This window comes from Maylandia zebra, linkage group LG20 (genome assembly GCF_041146795.1).
Source record: "Maylandia zebra isolate NMK-2024a linkage group LG20, Mzebra_GT3a, whole genome shotgun sequence".
Classification (NCBI taxonomy): Eukaryota; Metazoa; Chordata; class Actinopteri; order Cichliformes; family Cichlidae; genus Maylandia; species Maylandia zebra.
Genome location: NC_135186.1, coordinates 19,443,743 through 19,458,592, shown reverse-complemented (window position 1 = coordinate 19,458,592; position 14,850 = coordinate 19,443,743). Strand labels below are relative to the sequence as shown.

The 14,850-nt window shown below is 37.0% G+C and overlaps 1 protein-coding gene across 1 annotated transcript in view; it reads right to left on the bottom strand.

Annotated features, from left to right (window-relative positions):
* foxp3b (forkhead box P3b) overlaps positions 1 to 11,741 on the bottom strand; it is a 29,141-nt gene extending 17,400 nt beyond the window's left edge. The window contains exons 1-4 of the mRNA XM_004570920.2: positions 11,435 to 11,741; positions 4,838 to 4,933; positions 4,550 to 4,672; positions 4,110 to 4,269 (exon numbers count right to left, since the gene is read on the bottom strand). The gene's annotated coding sequence lies outside the window, so the exon portion shown is untranslated. The remainder of the gene's footprint in view (positions 1 to 4,109; positions 4,270 to 4,549; positions 4,673 to 4,837; positions 4,934 to 11,434) is intronic.
* Positions 11,742 to 14,850: the final 3,109 nt, after the last annotated feature.

Sequence of the window (14,850 nt, the reverse complement as noted above, 5' to 3'; positions counted from 1 at the left end):
TGTTAAAAATTAAAGTAAGAGCTATATTTGAGTCACTGAACCTATTCTTTTATGTTGTTGGTGCTTTTTGGAGCATTTTAATGGAATTTGCTGACTAAGAATAAAATGACTTGCTATGTAGTACTGGCCCGCCAGTGTTCACTTTTACTAAGTATAATTTATGGATGTGTGTTGTTGTTTCTTATGACACGTGTAAAAATAAATCACTGTGGTTATATTTTTCCATAGAGTGGACACACTAAGTGGCAAAATTCAGACACTTGTCCAGTTTGTGGACCATGTAGGACAGTCTTGATACCAGTGAATAGACTGGTATCTTTTAGTCAAGCCTCTTTCACACACTCTTTTTTTAGGCCTAGGCACTTTTAAGGTAACAGTCACGCACACTCATGCAGCTGCACTGGGGGACAATTCAGGGTTCAGTACTTAACCCAAGGATTCTTGGACAAGAGGAGCTGGGAATTGAACCACCAGGATTTACATACCAAGTCACAGATATGTTGTCTATTTAAGTTGCGATGAAGGCCACACGCCAAACTCATCAGGCAATTAAGTTACTCTACAACCTAGAAGCATGCTTGAGTTTTGACATCTTCTGTCTTTCTGTTCTTCTCTGTTCTTCTCTGTACTTCTTTCAAGTGGGTGAACTTGTGCCAAAAGCCCCTACAGTGTTAAAACCCAGTCTCAAAGATGAACATCTTGTTAAATATATTCTTTCCCCTTCTGCAAGTTCTGCATGTTCAGTTTGGGTCAAAAGACAGTATCATGATAAGTTACTGGGAAAACGAGTCAGTCTTTTTAGGCATGCTTGATTTTTCACAAGCTTTCTCCTGAGAATGTTTAATACAGTCAGAGCCTCGGTATTTAAATTTCTAAGACATTTCTTTGGTTTTAATTTCTTCCATACTTCCAGATTTACCACTGGAATAAATCTTAATAAATTACGTTGGCACAGGACTCTTATCGAAATGACATATTTTTAAGTGAAGCAAGTAATGTTTACAATCAACACGGAAATAAGATACGCACATTTTGGGGGGGTCTGATCCTTTCTTTCAGTTATTGTATCAGACTGAAGGGAAGCGTCTGTACAATGAGCCAAAACAGCACACATACTGAATGTCTGATGCAAATGCACACCCACAACAACAGGAATTCAGTAGAAAGTAAGAGCAGCAGGTTTGTGGCTTCTCAGTGTCACCTTTCATTCTTGTTTTCTTTTTCAGCTTCATCTTACCTGGAGAGGACCATTATAGTCTGCATCTGTTTTGTCAAAGTGAGGAGAATTTTAGTCATAACCCCACACTAAATATAAGAGATATGATGCTTCATATTTGCTATTTCCTGTCTGGATATTTCATTCGGCCACATTATAGCATGGAAAGTTGCAGATGCCTCATACTGGTACTACTATGAATGTGTGGGTTTACTACTCTCATACTCCCATATCTGAAATAAAACTTCTCAATTACATTGATACACTGAAATCAGCGAGACTGGTGAAGGGTTAATCATTTGTATTAGTATCAGTAAGTACAATGATTTAGCATCTCCTGTTGTTTTATTTAATTCATTAAAATGGCAAAGTTCCCATCTTTGCGTTCACATGAATTTGCCTGAAACACACTTGACAGTAAAAAACAGACCTAATAACTGAATGTCAGATGATGTTTTAATATGTGAATGGGAGACTGGAAATAAATCCAGTGCTTTTTTATTCTCTGCCTGCCTCATACAGCAGGCTGAATTTAAAAAATAATAATAAAAAAAACACTAATAAAATCTTAAGTCAGGTCTTTTTAACATAAATGACTAACTGGTCAAAACTCTTTCACATATCATCAGAAAGTCAGATTCTATTATAACAGACTCGTTATCTCAAGACTTCAGTTTTCTATCAGAGTGGGTTTTCTTGTTCCTCTCAACGTTCAGACCAAGAGGTGTGATGCAGATAAACAGATTTAAAATGAACAAAGGAAAAGGAAGTAGGCCTACACAGAATATTATTGTCATGACTAAAGCTCTAGTTTTTGCACAATAGCACTGACAGCCTCATCGCGGCACTAGATAGCACACACACACACACACACACGTATATAACAGATGTGGAAAATTGCAAATGCTGAAGTGTTTGTGTTCCCGATTCCTGCCGACTGACTTTGAAATTGTGAGCAGTCCACCTGTCCAGTATAGAATCAGCCTCTTTCCCAGCAGCAGCAAAGAATGGCTCAAGCCCCAAAACAACCTTCCCCAGTGTTATAGTTTCACCAAATGTGATATTTGTATGTTTCACTTTTCTGACACTATTCCATAGCTCAGCAATTATTAGATTATTATATAATGATTACAAGATTAATACATGATTTAGTATGCAGAAACCAGTATTGCATATTGCATATGTAAGATGTAAATATGACTATTTTTTTAAAATATTAATGCCTTGAAGAGAATATTTGTATGAGGCATACCCTGTTTTATAGAAACTGCACTACATTTTAAACATCGACTGTAAATTTCATGTGATTTCATGTTCAGTTAACGCAGGGCTTTTAAGTTGATCCTCCTGTTTCGCTAGCTAGCATATAACTTGTGATTTCAGCAGTTCTATTGGTCAGTTAGCAATAAATCAGACTAAGATAGAAGAGCAGAATGAAATGTGTTATTAGAAAGATGCTCTAAGCCTTTCACAGCGGTAATACACTCTTTACCACTGCACTGTTATTTCCTGGTTTCAGCTAACAAGATGGCTGCAGCTTTTACAAAAGTCTGGAGAGGAGTTTTCACTTTTGTGCCTTTTTTTATTAATAACTCTTGTAACTCTCCTCATCCATACGTCCAACACTGTATACAAGTCTACAAGTTCCACAACAACACACCTCATATTGACAGAACAAAGAACATGCTCTGGGTTATGTTAGTTATTAAAAAAACAAACATCTAATGTAATACAACACACCAAAATCATTTCCAAACCTTAACACACACACACACACACACACACACACACACACACACACACACACACACACACACACACACACACACACACACACACATTTAGCCAACACATAAATAAAACGTGTTTAATAAACATTATGAACGTCTCGATGTACTTGGTGCCACTAACGTGCAGTAAATGACGGAGGATGTCATTCTGATGCTAAAAGACTGAGAGTGAGGTAGAAATGAACTTTAATCATTTATTACATGAACACTAGGACAAAAAAGTCCAACTGAATGCTTCAGTCCCTGAGGGCACAATTGTTTAAAAAAACAGAGTCATTTTAGTGGCCTGAAGAGTCCTCACTTCACAAAAAGTAAAGAACAAGATTTTTTCAATCTGTTTTGTATACTTTTAAATAAATAAATGTTAAATACATTTAAATACATTAAAAAAACATTAATATTTTATATTTTATGTATTGACCCTACAAATGAGAAGATAAAATGCTTTTTCTGTTCACTATTTCATAGCTGAGAAACTGCACAGTAAAATGACCATAAACTCTTTCTAGAAACATTCTGTAGATGAAAAAAAAAAGTTAAAAGATTAATACTGCAGTTTGGGGAAAATGGATGAGTGAAATTGCTCTAAACTGTTCAAATCTCTGAAACTGAAATGGGCTCAGATCTATAAAAAGAGAGAGCTTGGCCACACACGTCCCGCTGTGCAACAGGACCTCTCTGTCACCATTTGATTTACCTCATCATGATCGTAAGCTTTAATAGTGCCAAATGTTTTAGTGTGTGCGTTTTTAAACCGCATGCATATATTAACATATCAAAGTTAAATGCACTGTAGTATGAAATCGTCACCTTTGATAAATCTCAAAATTATCATCTTAAATAGCTTCCCAAAGATTTCTGGGCCCTTCATCCTAACGAGATGCCCTCTCTGTTTTCGGTGTCTGTGTATCTGTGTATCTGTGTATATGCTGCTTTTGATAAAATTTTGATTTGAAATATTTGGACTGACTGTACATCCTTGTTGACTGAGTGTTGCCATCATCGCAACGTTTTTAAAATATGCTCTGAACATCTCACTCTGCATTGAGTCCAATTAAATAACTTTTGAAAATTTATTGTAAAACAGTACGATTTGTGCTTACCGGAGAAGCGTATGCAGAACCTCCTCCTTGCCACAGTCTTCCTTTTCTCAGGTACTTCGAGGGAGAAATGATTCAAGGGGGGAGTAATTCCACAGGAAATATGGTTTTCAGCAACTACGACTTCAAGATGTATGACAGATAGACCTTATTTTGAGGAAGACTGCAAAGTGTGGTTGGCAACACAAGAAAAAAGTAAAAAAAAAAAAAAAAAGTTATATTTCACAAAAAACCCAAACAACCCAACAACAAAAAGAGCACATACAATTTTCAGCTTAATGTTTAATTTTACTCAGCAGCGCTGTGCTTTTTTGTTTTAAAGGAAAATATAATTAAATGTTAAATATCAGAATCAATCTTGGACATCTTGACCTGAAATAAATGTTTCTGGTACTGCTTTATGTACAAAGACCAGAATAAAAAGATACGTGTTCAGCACTCACCTGACTATCTGAGAGCACGATGACACATCAAAGCAGCACAACATCAACTTATATTTATACCCAGAGCAGGAGATGGGGTAATGTAAAGCTCATGTAGTCAGCAAATCAAAACACACCAAGAAACTGCAACAAAAACATTTCCAAACTCTGCTGTGACAACCTAAAAAAAAATCTGTCTGTTGGAAAGTAAACTGTTTTATACCTGAGCAAAAAGTGCAAACGGATTTATGAAAGGTTCCGACAGTTTTGACAAAATAACAACTTTTTCCGTCTTCCCACATAGCTCACCTTCTTCTGGCCATTCTTTCACGCAGGTTATGTCTTTATTCACCAGTCAACAGCACATCAGCATGACAGGTCTTTCAATTTAGGCTTGCACCAGAACTGCAATACAAGTGTGCAAATTTTAAAAAGTGACATTTAAAAGTGTTTTTCAATCTAAATCTATGAGGCACGAATGAAACAGGAAAAAAGTGAAAAACTGCTTTTCTAAGGAAGCACCTCTCTTCTTCTTAATGGACAATTTCAATGAATCAAACCCCAGCTTTGTGTCTGCCTTCTGGGCATCTACTGAGTCTGGAAGGCAGACCAACGGCCCATCCGTGAGGCAGATATCTAAACCACATCGGGTCTTTGCAGCAAAATGCCAAAGAGCAGAATTCAAGTAAAAAAATTTATTAAAAAAACAGAAAGAAAGAAATCTAAAATTGTTTCATCACAAAGAAGCATGTCACACAATCTGAAAATACATCTATAGAAGTAATAATTCCTATTTTGTGAGTGTGAATCAATTCTTCACTGGTTCAGATTGGTGTGATATTCTTGAAGCCTACAGGACTCTGGACAGCGTGTCTATAACACTGGAACAGGGTTTTCGGTGAAGTTGAAAAAGCAAACATGTACTGCAAAATGTCAGAGATTTGCATTTATTAGTTTAGTTTCTACATGGAATCAAGACCACATTCCTTGTTTATGTCTTAAAAGTAACACAAGAAGAATGCAGATTTTTAAAAATATTTCTTCAAATTTAAGTTAAAAAACTAAAAGTAGGGCTCATGAAATTGAAAATTGACATTTCGATTTACATCAGACTGTAAGTTAATGATGTGTGACTAGAAAATGTGTTTCCTTCCAGTAATAGTACATATATGTGCAGCATGGGAGTGCCGTCCATGCTTTATTTGACAGCTTACTCTAATCTATACAGCACTTTGTTGATCACTACCTGGAATTCCTGGTTTCTCTGAGCTGCTATGTCTGTTTATTGTCTCAGTGCTGAAAGACCACAGGCTTTTTTCCCGGTACATACTATGTACATTCCTCTGTCTGTCGTGAAAGTAAAGCAGTTAAGGTTCCAAAAAGCAGACCATTTCTGCTTGAAGGGTTTTTCTTGTTTCCATCGATTTTCACACTCAACTTGAGGTCTTTCATTTCAAAAAAGAAAGTGTAGCCAGATGACAGCAATGAAAGGACTCAGCAGTTCCTTCAGGTCTGAACACCTGAAGGAACTGGCTTATTTGTCCTTCCTCAGTGATACAGATATCTGCTGAAAGGTATGGCTTTGCACGTATACCTGATGCTGCAGTTATACCTGAGCTCAAATATGAGTTAGTACCATCTCTTACTGTGTGAGTAATGTTCTCGTGTGAATATTGGCAGAGTGAGAAAAGCTTTGATGACTGTACTTTCTCATTCCACACATGTCATTGTGATGAGGTGAAAATTCTTTCTTTTTTTAATTGTTTTTTTTTTGCTGACAAGCTTTTGTTCTGAGTACTGTTACTGATGATGTGTCTGTATGATTCAGAGCGAAAACAAAAATATTGTTAGTATGTGTTAGTGATTCAGTTCTTCCTTCACAAATGTGTTGGATTTTAAGGCTGATTCAGCTGATTCAGTCCAAAATGGGGCTGACTGTGTGTTTCAATCGAGGTCAAATCCTACCAGTGTGAAGCTGACATTTTATAGTGAAAGTCCTGAATTCAGAATTTCAAAGAAATTAGATTTGGCATATTATCTCCTGTAGTTTAAAGTTTTGGAAGAACAAAATGCATGGATATATGAAGTATTCGCTCTCTCCGGTTCTCTACAGCTAGAAAAAGAAAAGCATTTTGACCTTTTAATTTTTAGGTCTGATTTTAAATCCAGCCCTCAAACACTGATGATTTTGAGTTATCTATTTTCACTTCATTTTGTTCTCAACAAATTACACACCATATGTCATATTTTGTGATCCCTTAATTTCAGTTTGATTTGCAAATAGAAAACCTTTTGAGACACTGCCAAATAGAATATAAAACACTGCTGCATTACTCTGACTTTTTTCAGGTACAGTACCAGGGTGTTGGTAATGACAGTGTTTAAACCTTCACATCTAGAATATCCACTCTAACCAGCATTATTAATGCACATTTGGCCATGGCACCTTTAATATGCAGAACCAGTCAGCACCTTCTTTTCTTAGTGTAACCCAGGTAACCCTAACCCTGCGCGTGTGTGTGTGTGTGTGTGTGTGTGTGTGTGTGTGTGTGTGTGTGTGTGTGTGTGTGATAATACTTGTGGCTTATAGAGCATGTAAGGGTCATGCAGAGTCCCTAATTGAGCATCCACCCTGACAGCAGATCTATGATCTGCTTGGTTGAGCTAAAATATACTAAATATACATTTTATTTCACTTGGCATCTTAATTAATGAAAGTAATATCGTAAACACAATAATATAATCTTCCATTTATGATGTCAGGAAGTCGAAATGCAGTCATGGTTCTTCGCTGAAATTTTATCTGGATTTGATCTGACTCAAGCAGGAATCATATACTCATACAAAGTAATATATCATGTAAGTCAGCGTTCAAATACAGTCATATGAGGTCACAGTTAGTCATGTTACATTTACCCACATACTTTCATATTATCTTATTTAATTCTATTGGCAGCAATGTTGGACTGTTATTGTGTTACTGTGTGCATTAACTTGGTGGCCGCCGGGATTAAAGCCAAATAAAATACAATTTTTGACTGAATAAAATGTGGATTTTTCTGGATTTGAACAAATAAGATAAGAGAACTAAATGAAGCCAAACCGTTTTCAGTTTTCTTACTAATTTCTGTGGCAGATGAGCTCAACTTAATCGTAATCATGAGCTCAACTTAATCGTAACTAGGTAACTTGATAAAAAAGGTTGAACAGGATAAATAATGTTAGCAGGATAGGACAGATTTTCTCAGCTGTCATCTTAGAACTTTAGCTAGTATAGAGTCATTATTACTAACATGTCTAGTAGGCATCATTTATCAATATTTAGTATCTTTTGGTTTCCTTTGGAGTGAACACAGATTCTAACAGACCATCTTTTTGTCATTCATACACATAATGCTGCTGTAATAGAATTTGTTTAGTTAGATAGCAAACTGTGTCTGTGAGCATGCATTTGTCTTGTATATTAACACTGTTCATTAGACCTAGGAGACCATAGGAGCTTGATGTAGACTGAAGTTGGCGTACAAAACAAAAAACCCTGCTGATCAATATATATTGTATGAGAAAAGACAAAAGGACATCATCACAGAAATCAATTGCAAAAGAAATACACACATTTTTATTTTGCAAAAGAGATTTAAACTTTAATGACACAACCAAGTGATTAAATCAACGTTATAAAGAACAAAGTCTTAATTAAACATTGTACTTCCATAAATCTTTTCAGTGGACTTATGTTAATCCTACCAATACAGCGCTCATGTGGATTTAAGTCTTTTCTACTTCTGGCTGCGTGACTTTCTGTTCCGTGCTTTTTGGTTGTCAGCAGCTGAATCGGTCATAATCGACCGCTCAGTGTTCATGCTCTGTGTCTAAGCGCCTCTTTGGATGACAGAGTTAAAAAGAACTTGTTTTTCACTATAATGTAAAGGAGCTGGTTGGGTGGCAGTGCCAGTCTGTTCATATGAAAATTCATTTAGTAATGAATAATTACTTATTGTTTTTAAACTGCTCGGAAATTTTATTTCCTTGTGTCTGAATGCTTGTTCTGTGTAAATCTGTAATCATTTCAGTATCAACAACCTCAAATGGTACACGAATAGATTTTTTTGGAGAGGAAGTATTAAAGCAGTAAGCGGGGGGAAAGCCCAGTAACATGCTGTATGACATTCTAACAGGTGTAAACAGCTCATTCTGAGGTTATTTTTTTGTGTTGTCAAAGGTCATCTAACCTAACAGAATGCCACTGAGGCACAACGGAAGCTCAAGAACCTTCAAAGCTTTATTTTCTTTAGAAGGTTTTGTCATTATTATTAACCTTATTAGGTAACCTGTGCCTCAGGACTGAGGCAGCTTTTCTCACTTGTTTTTTTCTAAATTAAACTGATCACATCTGATGCAGTTATTTTTTTTTAAATCCATCTTTATTTTAAAATTTCTGTTCAGTTCATTTCATAAGTTCATTTAATTATTTAACTCATTTGTTACTTTAAACATAATCTGTTGCTACAAGGTACAAAGTCTAGCGTTTCAATACGCGTATTACATAAACATTACCATGCTGTGTGAACATATATATGCTACTACTTTTTGCATTGCTGTATTTGCTTCACCAACATACAGCTTATTAGTGGCAATACCGAAAAGAGAAAGAAGAGCATATTGCTGTAGGTCATTTGTTTATTCCTCCATTATTATATCCTCCCTTACTAAAATAGAGTCTGTCTATGATTTTTGGGATATATAAAATATACCATTCATTGTGTACATTTTTTCATACAGGAATGTCTTCTTTTTGGCTACTTTCAGAAAAAAATAGGTCAGCAAACCAAATGATTAGACAAATCAGAGGGTAACACCGTCGTTGCTGCTGCTGAGTTCAGCCAGTCAAATGTATATTACTCTTGGTTTGTCATGCCTGTAAGCAGTCAACACAACCAAACTGGGATGTCATAACTACAGAGAAAGAGACCTTCAGTGCTAAAGAGTCCATAATATTTCACTTTGACTTCTATGAAATAATTAGTTGTCTTAAAAATTATATTTTGATCAGGGAAACTAGAAAACTGTGAGCTATTACGTTTCATAAGTGACCTTTCCAAAACTGCTGATCAGTGTCACATAACTTAGACTAGGCTTAGACTTTGCTGCTGTGAAACGCTTCATAAACCATATTCTCTGTGTGATGGTAGTGTAAAAGGAAAGCGCAAAAGTATGTGAAGAAGAACCACCAATCTAAGAAGAATGTTAGATGTATGTGGAAAATAAATGTGGTTGAACATTACACTGCATTTTACATTTTCCAGCCAAATCGCCTATTTACTCAAGAGCTGTGAAACAGAAGAAGTCTGAATGACCATGGTCACCAGGTTCCACAGGTGGATTTTATAGCCATAATGCTACCAGTTATTTTACAGATGTATCTATAAAATAACTGGTTAGCCTGCTTTGAGCATTTTTGCCATTTTCAACTATGACTTTTATGTATCTGGATATGAGGAGTGAGGAGAAAATTCAGCCTTTCCCATATGGAAAAGAAATATATATATATATATATATATATATATATATATATATATATTAGGGGTGCAACGATACACAAAATTCACGGTTCGGTTCGGTTCGATACTTTGGTGTCACAGTTCGATATTTTTTCGATACAAAAAAATGTTCATGCCTTTTTAATTTGTCATTTATTAAAATTATAAATATATATTTTAACTCAAAAGTACAGTTTTTAAATTTAACCCTAACCCTTGTGCGTGTTTTTTATTTTGACAGCGAATGCGCACCTGCGGACCACTTATGTGCAGCCCTGGTTATTTAGCTCATCATATCGCAGCCACAGAAATTCTTTTGTCCATGAAACCATAAAGCTGCACTTTCTTTTTGCCTTATAGTCTGATTTGTCATAACTTCTCCGTTTTGTGGTAAGCTTTTCTTTGGCTGTCACTTCTTCACCCTGACCTGTCTTATTTGGCTCAGCAGAACTGAAATGCTTTTACACACGCACTCACATAAGCTCAGCGATTCTCTGCGCGATCAACCTCTCACATGTGTAAGCTGCGGGAGATTTCACTTGTCATGTTTGCATAGTAAGCTAACAATTAATAAGACGATGTCAGAGGAATTGGTGCACAAATTATCATCACTCACAGATCAGTGCTGTCGCTCTCTATACACAGTTCGCACGATTGCAAAGTGAAAGCAAAAAAACAAGCGCAAATTCAAACGCGACTTCAATATGTCACATATTGACAGTGGCTCACCGATGCCAATGACATAATTACCCAGCTACATTTCTGAAAGAATGCAAAAGCATTGACATATATTTTTCCTACAATAGCCCGACGGGCAGGGCAGAGATAGATTTTGGTAGCCCGACTGAAAAAAATTGCTAGCTCCAGGACGTCGGGCTAGCAATATTGCAAGCCCTGTATCTGATTGAGGAATCACTCATCTTTGGAAAAGAGAGTTTATTACAGAGAAATGGCTCTTTCCAAAATAAAAGCTATACTATCCGCTTCTTCTGGGCTATATTCTCAGCAGCATAAGGAGAATCATGTGCTAACAGCTGTCTAAATGACTCGGCTAAAGTTAGTAGCATGCTTGCTTTTTTTTGTCTGCTTCCACTTGTCTTTGCACTAGGATGATGTCGGCGTAAATGTGCACTCATATTCGTTGTGTTCCCACTAGTGCTTTCAGGTTAATCTCGTTGAAATGACCTTAACGCCACAACACGGCAAATCTCCGTTAACGAGCTACCGCCGATCGCTCCGTGCATGGGGCTAGACGGCCAACACGTTAACGAGCTAACTGCGCTAACACACTAGTTCACACCAATGTAATTGAGCATTGCATGGCACATCCAACATACTGTTTTACTTTAGTCCATGACTCGCTTACCTTCAGGGTCATACGTCACATGAAAACCAAAATAATTCCAAACGCCAGATCTGAATGAGGTTCAATTTGCCTGTTGCAAGTAGAGCTTAACTTCTGTCTCGCTAGCTTGCCCTGCGCTCTTCCTTCTGACTATGCTGTCTGTGTTGAGCGCTCAGTGGATCTGCGCTCGACAGTGCAGCCTAGGCGGAGTAGTCGAACACAGATTCACTGAGCGCTCAACACAGACAGCATCGTCAGAAGGAAAATTGATAAAATAAATTACAAATGTTGTATTGTTCGATACATATGCGTACCGAACCGAAAGCACTGTATCGAACGGTTCAATATCGATACGAATATCGTTGCACCCCTAATATATATATATATATATATATAAATCTTATAAAGTTTGTATCTGTCTTGTGTGAAGCTTGTATGAAAAGCATACAAGAGTGAAAACACGTATAAGATCCCTTGAAAAATTATATAATGAAACTTGTATGTTTTGGATACTTACTAAAACAATATATGAAAGTAATGAGAAAGTGGCCACTTTCATGAGTAAATCATATAAGTTTTTACTATTTCTTTTCCATATGGGTTCTCATTGTTTTTATACACACTATTATATCACAGAGCATTCTCACTCCCGAGGCGTAACATGTCGACGTTTTGTCACGTCCCGCGGCGTTCCTGGGGAACGCGAAAGGAGACCTTCGGCATTCTTATGGTACACGGCGGGTTATGGCTGGAATCCAGTGAATGACACTCCCGCGGTAATAGACGTTCCAGCCCTGTATTCCAGCCCTAAACCTAACCTTATCCCTAGCCCTAACCATAACCTTATTCCTGACCTTATCCAGGTCTTTAATGATGTTAAATAGCGTGTTTCTAAGCGATTTGAAGAAAAAGAGCAAACATGTGTAGATTCAGTCCAGACGGTTCTCATATGTCCTCTTTTTTCCGAGGTCGTCATTTAGGAACGTGTTGGGTAGCCGAAAACGTAATATGGTGACGATTTGTCACCTAGCGTAAAATGTTACGCTTTGGGAGTGAGAACGGGTTGCATATCACAACAGCACACTGAACTTTTCTCAGTCAGAAGTCTTGCTCTCTCACTTTCCTAATTGCTGTTAAGCATTGCATTAGTGTTTTCAATCAAATTGTTTCAAGTTTTTTCAGATACGTATGATAGTAACAAGCTGTCAGATTTACTTTCACAGCTATATATATAAATAAATTATATATATATATATATATATATATATATATATATATATATATATATATATATATATATATAGCAGCTAGCTCGTTAACGCGCTGACGAGGCCTGGGAGCTTGAGGGTCCAATATTGTTCCTGAGATCTGCTGGTGCCACTTGCCTAGCTTGGGGGTCACTGCACCGAGTGCACAGATTACCACTGGGACCACTGTTACCTTCACCCTCCAGATAATCTTGAGTTTTCTTTCTTCCTGATGTTGCTTTCATTTGGTATACTTGCATCTACCACTATGACCGTCCTCCTCTGCTTGTCTACCACTACAATGTCCAGGTGGTTAGCCATTAGCCGTTAGCCACCAGTTTGTCCGTCTGTATCTTAGCAGTTATCTTGCTCCCATTTCTGGAAATCTGGCCAAATTTATTAAACACCCCCAAAACATGACTATCCAGAGTTGGGACCAGGAAGCAGAGTTGCAGTCTTACAGCTTCTCTCCTCCGGCTATCCCCCCAAAACCTCATCTCTGTAGAGACTGTGTCAGCTCCCAAACAGACAAAAAAAAACAAACCCTAAAAACCAGCAAAAAATGACTTAAATATAAAAAAATCACAAAGAAAGAACAATACTGTATCCACATCTGAACCAAAGAGTAAAACAGTGAAATGGGGATTATTAAACATTAGGTCTCTCTCTTCTGCTAGTACATGACTTAATAATTGATCAACAAATCGATTTACTTACAGAAACCTGGTTACAGCAGGATGATTATATTAGATTAAATGAATCAACACCCCCGAGTTATTCTAATCATCAGAAACCTCGAAGCACAGGCTGAGGGGGCGGTGTGGCAGCAATTTTACACACCAGCCTATCAATCAACCAAAGACCCAGGCAGACTTTTAATTCATTTGAAAGCCTGGTGCTTAGCTTTGTCCACCCCAGCTGTAAAACTCAGAAACCAGTCTTGCTTGTTATCATCTATCGTCCACCTGACTCTTACAGAGTTTCTGTCTGATTTTTCAGACTTTTTATCTGATTTAGTGCTCAGTTCAGATGAAATAATTATTGTGGGTGATTTTAACATCCATGTAGATGCTAAAAATGACAGCCTCAATACAGGATTTAATCTCTTATTAGACTCAATTGGCTTCTCTCAAGATGTAAAAGAACCCACCCACCACTTTAACCACACTCTAGATCTTGTTTTAACATATGGAATAGAAACTGAACATTTAACAGTATTTCCTGAAAACCCTCTCCTGTCTGATCATTTCCTGATAACATTTACATTTACAATAATTGATTACACAGCAGTGGGGAGTAGACTTTATCACAGTAGATGTCTTTCTGAAAGTGCTGTAACTAAGTTTAAGAATATAATCCACCCACTGTTATCATCTTCAATGCCCTGTACCAACACAGAGCAGAGCAGCTACCTGAAGGTCGATCATCTTGTTAATAACTTTGCCTCCTCACTACGTACGACTCTGGATACTGTAGCCCCGTTGAAAAATAAGGCCTCAAATCAGAAGTACCTGACTCCGTGGTATAATTCTCAAACAAGTAGCCTAAAGCAGATAACTTGTAAGCTGGAGAGGAAATGATGTGTCACAAATTTAGATCATCATTTAGCCTGGAGAAATAGTTTGTTGCTTTATAAGAAAGCCCTCCGCAAAGCCAGAACATCTTACTATTCGTCACTGATTGAAGAAAATAAGAACAACCCCAGGTTTCTCTTCAGCACTGTAGCCAGGCTGACAAAAAGTCAGAGCTCTATTGAGCCAACCATCCCTTTAACGTTAACTAGTAATGACTTCATGAATTTATTTACAAATAAAATTTTAACCATTAGAGAAAAAATTACCAATAATCATCCCACAGATGTAATATTACCTACAGCTACTTTCAGAACCATTGATATTCATTTAGACTCTTTTTCTCCAATTGATCTTTCTGAGTTCACTTCAATAATTACTTCCTCCAAACCATCAACATGTCTTTTAGACCCCATTCTTACAAAACTGTTCAAAGAAGTCCTGCCATTAATTGATGCTTCAATCTTAAATATGCTGCTAGACCTCAGTGCAGCGTTTGATACTGTTGACCATAATATCCTATTAGAGCGATTGGAGCACGCTGTAGGTATTACAGGTACTGCGCTGCAGTGGTTTGTATCATATCTATCTAATTTTTGCATGTAAATGGAGAGTCCTC